Source organism: Somniosus microcephalus, unplaced genomic scaffold (assembly GCF_052327205.1).
Source record: "Somniosus microcephalus isolate GS21.2 unplaced genomic scaffold, FLI_Smic_1.0 scaffold197, whole genome shotgun sequence".
Classification (NCBI taxonomy): domain Eukaryota; kingdom Metazoa; phylum Chordata; class Chondrichthyes; order Squaliformes; family Somniosidae; genus Somniosus; species Somniosus microcephalus.
The window spans coordinates 299,607-311,906 of NW_028225384.1; positions in this window are offsets into that span (position 1 = coordinate 299,607).

Here is a 12,300-nt window from a genome sequence, read left to right on the forward strand (position 1 = left end):
TAGACATTAATTTTTGGGAGGCCTTCATTCCAGGATGCGAAAGCCCGTGTATGGCATCAAAAACTTTGCCGTGCCAGGCAACCGGAACGATTGGGGGAGGGTCTCCCATGGAGACGTCACAGAGTAGTGTGGTGCCTGCTGCATGGAATTCAACATCAGCCGGTTGGAGGCTGGAGATGTCGGTGCGGTATGCCTGTGTTTCAGGATCGGATACTTGGTCGGCAGCCATGAGAGCATAGTCGATGCCCAGCTGGAGTGCTTGGACGGTCGCGCGAGAGAGGCAATCTGCTACCAAGTTGTCCTTGCCAGCTACGTGTTGGATATTTGTCGTGAATTCTGATATGAACGTTAACTGACGTTGTTGTCGAGCTGACCACGGTTCGGTGGTCTTGGCCATGGCGAAGGTTAGTGGTTTGTGGTCCACAAACGCAGTAAAGGGACGTCCCTCTAACAAGAAGCAGAAATGGTGGATAGCCAGAATGAGTGCCAGCAACTCCCGGTCGAAAGTGCTGTATTTTCGTTCGTTGCGCCGTAGTTGATGGCTGAAAAACGCCAGTGGTTGCCACGTCCCATTGACCCACTGTTCCTGTACAGCGCCGATGGCGTAGTCGGAAGCGTCGGTGGTAAGTGCGATGGTGGCACCTGGCAGTGGGTGCGCCAGCATGGTCGCGTTGGCCAAAGCGGTTTTCGTGTTGTCGAAGGCGTTGTGCATTTCGACTGTCCAGGTTACCGAATCCTTGCCAGACTTGCCTTTGAGGGCCTCGTAGAGGAGCTGCATTAGCCGTGCTGCCTTAGGTACAAAGCGGTGGTAAAAATTTACTATGCTGAGGAATTCCTGCAGGGCCTTGATGGTCTGCGGCCGTGGGAACGCCGTGACTGCCTCTACCTTCGTCTGCAACAGAATTGCACCTTCCGAAGTAATGCGGTGGCCCAAGAAATCAATCTGCTGCAGGCCGAACTGACACTTGGCTGGGTTGATGATCAGGCCGTGTTGGCTGAGGCGTCGAAAGAGGGTGCGTAAATGGCAGATGTGCTCCTCTTTGTTAGGGCTGGCGATAAGGATATCGTCGAGGTAGACGAATATAAATTTAAGGTCCCGCAGTACCGAGTCCATCAGGTGCTGGAAAGCCTGTGCAGCATTCTTCAGCCCAAATGGCATCCGTAGAAACTCGAACAGGCCAAAGGGGGTAATGACTGCAGTTTTCTGGACGTCTTGCAGGTGTACGGGGACCTGGTGGTAGCCATGGACGAGGTCGACCTTGGAGAATATAGAATTTCACAAGTGGGCAGAGAAATCTTGAATATGAGGGATCGGGTACCGATCGGGAGTAGTGGCGTCATTAAGGCATTGCTAGTCGCCGCATGGCCGCCATCCACCGCTGGGTTTCAGGACAATGTGGAGAGGCGACTGGCGAATAATCCCCAGCTGCTCCATCGTGGCGAACTCCGCCTTCGCAGCCGCGAGCTTGCCAGGTTCCAGACGCCGAGCCCGTGCGTAGACCGGGGAGCCAGTCGTAGTGATGTGGTGTTCGACACCATGTTTAGTGGCCGAGGAGAAGGTGGGCCTGGTCAGGTCCGGGAATTCGCCTAGCAGGCGAGTGAAATCGTCCGGAGAGGGCAATGTGCAGGAGACAGTGCAGGAGACATGGCGGTACTGCGGAAGCAAGGGATGGAGTGGAAAGTGGCCGCATTAATTAACCGTCAGTTCCTTACATCAACCAAGAGGCTGTTGGCACATAAGAAATCCGCACCAAGGATGGCTTGCGAGACCTTGGCTGTGATGAATTCCCAATGAAACCGTTGCCCGCCGAAGCACACCTGGACCCGCCATTTGCCAAAGGTACGAATAGCCCCGCCATTAGCTGCTTCGAGGGAGAGGCCGTGCCTCCCAGCCTGTATATCCAGTGCTGACGTGGGAAGGATGCTACACTGCACCCCGGTGTCGCATAAAAACCGCCGACCAGAGAGGTAATCCGTGATAGAGGAGCTTCCCTGAAATTCCCAATCGCCATCGCGGCCGCAGGACATCCCTCAGATTCGGTCCTCCTTTGCCAGGGGTGAAGGAGCCCCACCGCTACCGGCCCCGGGCGGGGTGAAGAAGCCCCACCGCTACCGGCCCCGGGCGGGGTGAAGAAGCCCCACCGCTACCGGCCCCGGGCGGGGTGAAGGAGCCCCACCGCTACCGGCCCCGGGTGGGTGAAGGAGCAGTGACATCACTTGGAATGGTCACACAATGGGAGCAGTGAGGTCATCACTTGGAATGGTCACACAATGGGAGCAGTGACATCACTTGGAATGGTCACACAATGTGAGCAGTGAGATCATCACTTGGAATGGTCACACAATGGGAGCAGTGAGGTCATCACTTGGAATGGTCACACAATGGGAGCAGTGAGGTCATCACTTGGAATGGTCACACAATGGGAGCAGTGAGGTCATCACTTGGAATGGTCACACAATGGGAGCAGTGAGATCATCACTTGGAATGGTCACACAATGGGAGCAGTGAGGTCATCACTTGGAATGGTCACACAATGGGAGCAGTGAGGTCATCACTTGGAATGGTCACACAATGGGAGCAGTGAGTTCCTCACTTAGAATGTTCACACAATGGGAGCAGTGAGGTCATCACTTGGAATGGTCACACAATGGGAGCAGTGAGGTCATCACTTGGAATGGTCACACAATGGGAGCAGTGAGTTCATCACTTGGAATGGTCACACAATGGGAGCAGTGAGGTCATCACTTGGAATGGTCACACAATGGGAACAGTGAGGTCATCACTTGGAATGGTCACACAATGGGAGCAGTGAGTTCGTCACTTGGAATGGTCACACAATGGGAGCAGTAACGTCATCACTTGTAATGGTCACACAATGGGAGCAGTGAGGTCATCACTTGGAATGGTCACACAATGGGAGCAGTGAGGTCATCACTTGGAATGGTCACACAATGGGAGCAGTGAGGTCATCACTTGGAATGGTCACACAATGGGCGCAGTGAGGTCATCACTTGGACTGGTCACACAATGGGAGCAGTGAGGTCATCACTGATGTAACTATCAATTCATCCAATGAAAAGCGACGAGTTAGGAAAGTAACTATAGGTTTTTATTGGCTAAATAACAGAGCCCACCCTCGTGGGTGATCGGATACAAGGAGGAATGCCAGCCAGTCGACTACCTTTATACCTGGGCAGGTAGGTGGAGTCATGGGCGGAGTCAGCAGTGGTCAGCCCAGGTATATCAGCGTGACAAGAGGCGACCTTGTATAGTGATACAACAGTGTGAACAGTGATAACCATAGAGTAACGATATAACAGTGATAACTATAATGTAACGATAGTGAACGATAAAAGTGGTTTACCACATTCACCCCTTGTTTAGATTTGAGTCCGGCGGGGTGAAGTGTACTACCAGTTCTGGTATGTCAGTCTGTCCGGAGGCCTCGTAAGCCTTTCTGATCGTCGCAGCGGCGGTGTTGCATTATCCGGTGTTAATGCTGGTGTCTGCGTGGTCGGCGAAGGCTCGTGGGGTTCCGGCATGCCGTCTACCTTGGCTGGAATTGGGGGGGTGGTGGGGGGGGTGAAGGTGGTGTCTCCGGAGTGCCCGAGGGTGCGAGGTCTCGTAAGGAGACCGTGTCCTCCCGCCTGTCTGGGTATGCCACATAGGCGTACTGGGGGTTGGCGTGCAGGAGGTCCACCCTCTCGACCAGGGGGTCCGTTTTATGGGCCCTCACATGCTTTCGCAGCAAGACGGGCCCCGGAGAGGTCAGCCAGGTTGGTAGCGTGGTTCCCGTAGTCGACTTCCTGGGGAAAACAAACATTCGTTCATGGGGGGTGGCGTTGATGGCAGTGCAAAGTAGTGACCGGGTGGAATGCAGCGCTGCCGGGAGGACTTCCTGCCAGCGGGAGGTTGGGAGGCCCTTAGACTTTAAGGCTAAGAGGACGGCCTTCCATACCGTCGCGTTCTCTCTTTCCACCTGGCCGTTCCCTCGGGGGTTGTAGCTGGTGGTCCTGCTTGCAGCAATACCTCTCGCTAGTAGGAACTGACGGAGTTCCTCGCTCATGAAGGAGGAGCCCCGGTCACTATGTATATAGTTTGGGAACCCGAACAAGGCGAAGAGGTCGTTCAGGCATTTAATGACCGTGGTACTGGTCATGTCTGGGCAGGGGAAGGCAAAGGGGAAATGGGAGTACTCATCAACAATGTTGAGGAAGTACACATTACGGTCAGAGGACGGGAGGGGCCCCTTAAAGTCGATGCTCAGGCGCTCGAAGGGGCGGGTGGCCTTGATCAGGCTTGCTCTGTCCGGCCGAAAGAAGTGCGGTTTGCACTCGGCACAGGTCTGGCAGTTCCTGGTCGTGGTCCTGACCTCCTCGATGGAGTAGGGCAGGTTGCGGGCCTTAATGAAGTGGTAAAGTCTGGTGACCCCGGGGTGGCAGAGGTCGTTGTGGAGGGTCTGAAGTCTATCACTTTGCGCGCTGGCGCATGTAATTCGTGACAGAGCATCGGGGGGTTCGTTCCGCTTACCTGGCCGGTACAAGATATCATAATCATAGGTGGAGAGCTCGATTTTCCACCTCAAGATCTTGTCATTCTTGATTTTGCCCCTCAGCTTGTTATTAAACATAAAAGCGACCGAACGTTGGTCGGTGAGGAGGGTAAATCGTTTGCCTGCCAGGTAGTGCCTCCAGCGTCGTACCGCCTCCACAATCGCCTGGGCCTCCTTCTCGACCGACGAGTGTCGGATCTCAGGGCCCTGTAGGGTCCTTGAGAAGAAGGCCACCGGTCTCCCCTCCTGGTTAAGGGTGGCGGCTAGGGCGAAGTCGGATGCATCGCTCTCGACTTGGAAGGGGATGGACTCATCCACTGCGTGCATTGTGGCCTTGGCGATGTCTCCCTTAATGAGGGAGAAGGCTGCGCACGCTTCCTCTGTAAGGGGGAAGGATGTGGACTTCATGAGGGGTCTGGCTTTGTCCGCATAATTGGGCACCCATTGGGCATAGTAGGCGAAGAGCCCCAGGTTTCTCTTCAGTGCCTTTGGACAGTGGGGGAGGGGTAGCTCCATGAGGGGGCGCATTCTTTCGGGGTCGGGGCCGATGACTCCGTTCTCTACTACACAGCCGAGGATGGCAAGGCGCGAGGTGTTAAACACACATTTATCCTTATTGTAGGTGAGGTTGGGCCGTACGGAGGAATCTCTCCAGATTAACATCGTGGTCCTGCCGGTCGCGGCCGCAGATGGTGACGTTATCTAGATAGGGGAACGTGGCGTGCAGCCCGTTCTGGTCAACCATCCGGTCCATCTCCCTTTGGAAGACCGAAACCCCGTTGGTGACGCCGAAGGGAACCCTAAGGAAGTGGTAGAGGCGGCCGTTCGCTTCGAAGGCTGTATACTGGCGGTCCTCAGGGCGGATAGGGAGTTGGTGATAGGCCGACTTAAGGTCGATGGTGGAGAATACCCGGTACTGCGCAATCTGATTGACCATATCAGATATGTGGGGAAGGGGGTATGCGTCCAGCTGGGTGTACCTGTTTATGGTCTGGCTGTAGTCGATGCCCAGGCGGTTTTTATTGCCGGTCTTAACGACCACGACCTGGGCACGCCAGGGGCTGGTGCTCCCCTCGATGATGCCCTCCTTCAGGAGACGCTGCACCTCAGAGCTAATGAAAGCTCTGTCCCCGGCGCTGTACCGCCTGCTCTTGGTAGCGACGGGTTTGCAGTCGGGGGTGAGGTTAGCGAACAGGGAAGGTGGCGGGACCTTGAGGGTGGATAGGCCGCAGGTGTTACGCGGTGGGCGGTTTAAAATCTGCTGGTTGTCGACTGTGAGTGGGGGGAGGGGTCCGCCGTATGCTAGCGTAACGCTTTGGAGGTGGTATTGGAAGTCTAGGCCTAGTAGGACGGCAGCGCATAGCTGGGGCAGGACGAGGAGTTTAAAATTTTTATACTCCGTACCCTTAACCGACAGGGTCACAACACAGTAGCCGCTGATGTCTGTGGCGTGTGACCTCGATGCCATCGAGATCCGGTTGCGCGTTGGCAGGACAGGGAGGGAGTAGTGGCTCACCGTGTCTGGGTGGATGAAGCTCTCCGTGCTTCCGCTGTCGAACAGGCAGGTCGTGGCGTGGCCGTTTACTTTGATGTCCATCATCGACTTGGACAGGTGATGCGGGCGGGCCTGGTCCAGTGTGACGGAGGCTAGTGTATAGCTGAGCGTGTTGTTGTAGTCTGCGGTTGAGGCGGTAGTCGGGTCTAGAGGCACGGTGGCGGTCGGGGGTGGTGGGTAAAATGGCGTCTCCCACGAGTCGGGACCAGCGGGAGCAGCGAGGAGGAGCTCGGGAGAAAGCCCGGCGACCAGCGAGGCCCGAGACCAGTCAGGACCAGCGGGAGCAGTGTGGTGAGACCGGTATAAAAACCGGAGAGAGGCGAGGCCCGAGACCAGTCGGGACCAGCGGGAGCAGCGAGGAGGAGCTCGGGAGAAAACCCGGCGACCAGCGAGGCCCGAGACCAGTCGGGACCAGCGGGAGCAGTGTGGTGAGACCGGTATAAAAACCGGAGAGAGGCGAGGCCCGAGACCAGTCGGGACCAGCGGGAGCAGCGAGGAGGAGCTCGGGAGAAAACCCGGCGACCAGCGAGGCCCGAGACTAGTCGGGAGCAGTGTGGTGAGACCGGTATAAAAACCGGAGAGAGGCGAGGCCCGAGACCAGTCGGGACCAGCGAGGAGGAGCTCAGGAGAAAACGCGGCGACCAGCGAGGCCCGAGACCAGTCGGGACCAGTGTGGTGAGACCGGTATAAAAACCGGAGAGAGGCGAGGCCCGAGACCAGTCGGGACCAGCGGGAGCAGCGAGGAGGAGCTCGGGAGAAAACCCGGCGACCAGCGAGGCCCGAGACCAGCGGGAGCAGTGTGGTGAGACCGGTATAAAAACCGGAGAGAGGCGAGGCCCGAGACCAGTCAGGACCAGCGAGGAGCTCGGGAGAAAACCCGGCGACCAGCGAGGCCCGAGACCAGTCGGGACCAGCGGGAGCAGTGTGGTGAGACCGGTATAAAAACCGGAGAGAGGCGAGGCCCGAGACCAGTCGGGACCAGCGGGAGCAGCGAGGAGCAGCTCGGGAGAAAACCCAGCGACCAGCGAGGCCCGAGACCAGTCGGGACCAGCGGGAGCAGTGAGTCGGAGCCCGGTATAAAAACCGGAGAGAGGCGAGGCCCGACCAACTCAGCAGCGGGGAGAGAGGTAAAAAGTAATCAGTGTGTGACGTCACCAGGGAGCAGGTAGGTGATTGGTTGGTGAGTATTTCTCTTTTTTCAATACAAGCTTGAATTCTGTGGTGTTAAATTTCTGTGGTGTAGTGGGGATAGTTGGTAAATAAAGCGCCCTAGAGCATACCTGTAACTGGGGTATTGAATAATTTTTTTAAGTAATTAAAGGGGTAAGTCATGGCAGGAGAGTTCATACCCGTGCTCTGCTCCTCCTGCTCCATGTGGGAAGTCAGGGATGCTGCCAGTGTCCCTGATGACCATGTGTGCGGGAAATGCATCCAGCTGCAGCTACTTGTAGACCGCATTGCGGCGCTCGAGCTGCGGGTGGATGAATTTTGGAGCATGCGCGATGCTGAAAGGCTCGTGGATAACACGTTTAGCGAGTTGTGCACGCCTCAGGGTAGGGCAGCACAGGGGGTGACCATCAGGCGGAGCAACAAAGGCAGGCAGGTAGTGCGGGGAACCCCTGCGGACATCCCCCTTTCAAACAAGTATACCGCTTTGGATACTGTTGAGGGGGATGACTCACCAGGGGAAGGCAGCAGCGGCCAACTTCCTGGCACTGGGGGTGCTCCTGCTGCCCAGGAAGGGGGGAAAAAGAGTGGGAGAGCAATAGTGGTAGGGGATTCTATAGTAAGGGGAACAGATAGGCGTTTCTGTGGCCGTAGACGTGAATCCAGGATGGTTTGTTGCCTCCCTGGTGCCAGGGTCAAGGATGTCACTGAGCGGCTGCAGGGCATTCTGGAGGGGGAGGGAGAACAGCCAGTGGTCGTGGTCCACATTGGTACCAACGACATAGGTAAAAAGAGGGATGAGGTCCTGCAGCAAGAATTTAGGGAGCTAGGTGAAGGATTAAGGAGCAGGACCTCAAAGGTTGTAATCTCTGGATTACTCCCGGTGCCACGTGCTAGTAAGTATAGGAATAGGAAGATAGAACAGATGAATGCGTGGCTAAAGGGATGGTGCAGCGGGGAGGGCTTTAGTTTCCTGGATCACTGGGTCTGCTTCTGGGAAAGGTGGGACTTGTACAAGTCGGACGGTTTACACCTGAACCAGGGGGGAACCAATATCCTTGCGGGGAGGTTTGCTAGCACTGCTGGGGAGGGTTTAAACTAACTTGGCAGGGGGTTGGGGTACAGAGTGGAGCTATAGTAGGGGGTGATTTACAGCCAAATACAGAGGGAAAAACAAGTCAGCTGGGAAGGCAGAGCAAATATGTGAAGGCAAAAGAGAATATGGCAGGGCTGGAAGGCATTTATTTTAATGCAAGAAGTCTTGCAAATAAGGTGGATGAACTGAAGTTGTTGTTGAACACATGGGAGTACGATATTGTTGCTATCACGGAGACATGGTTGAGGGAGGGTCAGGACTGGCAGCTCAATATTCCGGGGTATAGAATCTTCAGGCGAGACAGAGGGGGGTGTAAAAGGGGAGGGGGTGTTGCAATATTAATTAAGGAGTCAATTACTGCTGTAAGGAGGGATGATATATTAGCAGGTTCCTCTAATGAGGCCATATGGGTAGAACTTAAAAACAAAAAGGGGGCAAGCACTTTGCTGGGAGTGTACTATAGGCCCCCAAACAGTCAGGGGGAGATAGAGGAACAGATATGTAGGCAAATCTCAGAGAAGTGCGAAAATAATAGGGTAATAATAGTGGGGGATTTCAACTTCCCCAATATAAATTGGGACAGTCAGAGTGTGAAAGGCTTAGAGGGTGCAGAATTCTTAAAGTGCATCCAGGAGAGCTTTTTGAGCCAACATGTAGAAAGTCCTACAAGAGAGGGGGCGGTACTGGACCTAATTCTGGGGAATGTAGCCGGGCAAGTGGTGGAAGTGTCAGTAGGAGAGCATTTTGGCGACAGTGACCATAATTCGGTGAGATTTAAGGTGGTCATGGAAAAAGACAAAGACGGCCCGGAAATAAGGGTTCTAAATTGGGGGAAGGCCGATTTTAATATGATAAGGCAGGATCTGGCCAAAGTGGACTGGGAGCAGCTGCTTATAGGAAAATCCACATCAAAACAGTGGGAGACTTTCAGAAGGGAAATAGAGAGAGTACAACGCCAACATGTTCCTGTAAAGGTCAAGGGTGGGACCAACAAGCAAAGGGAACCTTGGATGACAAGGGATATACAAAAATGCATTAGAAATAAAAGGGGGGCTTTTGGCAGTTACAAAAGACTAAAGACAGAAGAAGCCCTAGAGGAGTATAAAAAGTGCAGGGGCATACTTAAAAAAGAAATTAGGAGGGCGAGGAGGGGCCATGAAATAACACTGGCGAGCAAAATAAAGGAAAATCCTAAGATGTTTTATAAGTATATTAAGGGCAAGAGGATAACCAGGGAAAGGGTAGGGCCCATTAGGGACCAAAGTGGCAATCTGTGTGTAGAGCCAGAGGATGTAGGCGGGGTTTTAAATGAATTTTTTGCATCTGTGTTCACTATGGAGAAAGACGATGCAGACATAGAAATCGGGCAAGGGGACTGTGACATACTTGAACATATTAGCATCGAGAGGGAGGAGGTGCTAGCGGTTTTAGCGGGCCAGAAAGTGGATAAATCCCCAGGCCCGGACGAGATGTATCCCAGGCTGCTGTGGGAGGCAAGGGAGGAGATTGCAGGGGCTCTGACACAAATTTTCAGAACCTCTCTGGCCACAGGGGATGTACCAGAGGACTGGAGAACAGCTAACGTAGTACCATTATTCAAGAAGGGTAGCAGGGATAAACCAGGGAATTACAGGCCAGTGAGCCTAACATCTGTGGTAGGGAAATTATTGGAAAAAATTCTGAGGGACAAAATTAATCTCCACTTGGAGAGGCAAGGATTAATCGGGGACAGTCAGCATGGCTTTATCAAGGGTAAATCATGTCTAACAAATCTGATCGAATTTTTCGAGGGGGTGACTAGTGGGGTGGATGAGGGAAATGCTGTGGATGTGGTTTACATGGACTTCAGTAAAGCTTTTGACAAAGTCCCGCATAGGAGACTGGTCAAGAAGGTAAGAGCCCATGGGATCCAGGGTGCCTTGGCGCGTTGGATCCTAAACTGGCTGAGTGGCAGGAGGCAGAGGGTGATGGTCGAAGGTTGCTTTTGTGACTGGAAGCCTGTGTCCAGTGGGGTACCTCAGGGATCGGTGCTGGGTCCCTTATTGTTTGTGATCTACATAAATGATTTGGATGAAAATGTAAAAGGTATGATTAGTAAGTTCGCAGATGACACGAAAATTGGTGGGGTGGTAAATTGCGAGGAGGAAAGCCTCCGGCTACAGGACGATATAAACGGGTTGGTCAGATGGGCGGAGAAGTGGCAAATGGAATTTAACCCTGAAAAGTGCGAGGTGATGCATTTTGGACGGACAAATAAGGCAAGGGAATACACAATGAGTGGTAGGACCCTAGGAAGTACAGAGGGTCAGAGGGACCTTGGTGTACATGTACATAGATCCCTGAAGGCAGCGGAGCAGGTAGAGAAGGTGGTTAAAAAGGCATATGGGATACTTGCCTTCATTAGCCGAGGCATAGAATATAAGAGCAGGGAGGTTATGATGGAGCTGTACAAAACGCTGGTGAGGCCACAGCTGGAGTACTGTGTGCAGTTCTGGTCGCCTCACTATAGGAAGGATGTGATTGCTTTGGAGAGGGTGCAGAGAAGATTCACCAGGATGTTACCTGGGATGGAGCGCCTCAGCTATGAAGAGAGGCTGGACAGGCTGGAGTTGTTTTCCTTGGAGCAGAGAAGGCTGAGGGGGGACCTGATTGAGGTGTACAAAATAATGAGGGGCATAGATAGGGTAGATAAAGAGGAACTTTTCCCCTTAGTAGGGGGGTCAATAACAAGGGGGCATAGATTCAGGGTAAGGGGCAGGAGATTTAGAGGGGATTTGAGGAGGAACTTTTTCACCCAGAGGGTGGTTGGAATGTGGAACTCAATGCCTGAAAGGGTGGTGGAGGCAGGAACCCTCACAACATTCAAGAAGCATTTGGATGAGCACTTGAAATGCCATTGCATACAAGGCTATGGACCAAATGCTGGAAAATGGGATTAGACTGGACAGGGATGGATGGGCAGCGCAGACACGATGGGCCGAAGGGCCTCTTTCTGTGCTGTCAAACTCTATGACTCTATGAGGTTGGACAAAATGGCGGAGAAGATGGCTGCCCCCATAACTCACATGAGGCACTGCTGGTGTCGGTTGCCTGGATCAAAGATGGCCGCCCCCATGACTCACGTGTGGGGATGCTGGCCTCTGTGGCCTTGATGGAAGATGGCCGCCCCCACAGCTCGCATGAGGCACTGCTGGCCTCTGATGATCCACCTCTGCAGGCCTTGGCGAAGTGGCCTTTCTTCATGCAGTTTGAGCAGGTAGAGTTCCTGGCTGGGCAGCGCGCCCTCGGGTGTTCCGCCTGGCCGCAGAAGAAGCAGCCGGCGGCCCGATCGCGGGGGTCAGAGGTCGCAGCCGGTACCGGGGGTGGCGGTCCCGATCGGCTCCGGGACGCCGACACTGAGGTAGGTCCCGGGGGGGGGGGGGGCGGGGTGCGCTGCGGGGGGTATTGGGGTCGGTCCCGAGTCCCAGGGTCGCAGGTTACAGTACCTTGAGTATGCCTCGAGGTCCCGATGGGCCACTTCTAGGGAGCGAGCGAGGGCTGCAGCTTTGTCCAGGTCGAGGTCGTTTGCTTCCAGTAGTCTTTGCCGTGAGTAGTCGGACCGCAGGCCTTTCACGAAGGCATCGCGGACATTGTCTTCAGTATTTTCTGCCGCCGTTACCGCTTTAAAGTTACAGTCTCTGCCGAGTGCTTGCAGCACCTGTAAAAATTCATCCACGGTCTCTCCTGGCTGTTGCGGGTGGGATCTTAGGAGGTGTCTGGCATACATGGAATGTACCAGGCTCAGGTACTGTCGTTTCAGCCGGTTGATGGTGTCCTCGTATGTTTTAAGGTCCCGGATGAGTGCGAATACTTTAGGGCTCACTTGGGCGGTCAGAACTCTTAGCTTGGATCTCTGAGGCACGCCGGATTCTCCCAGGTAGGACTCGAAA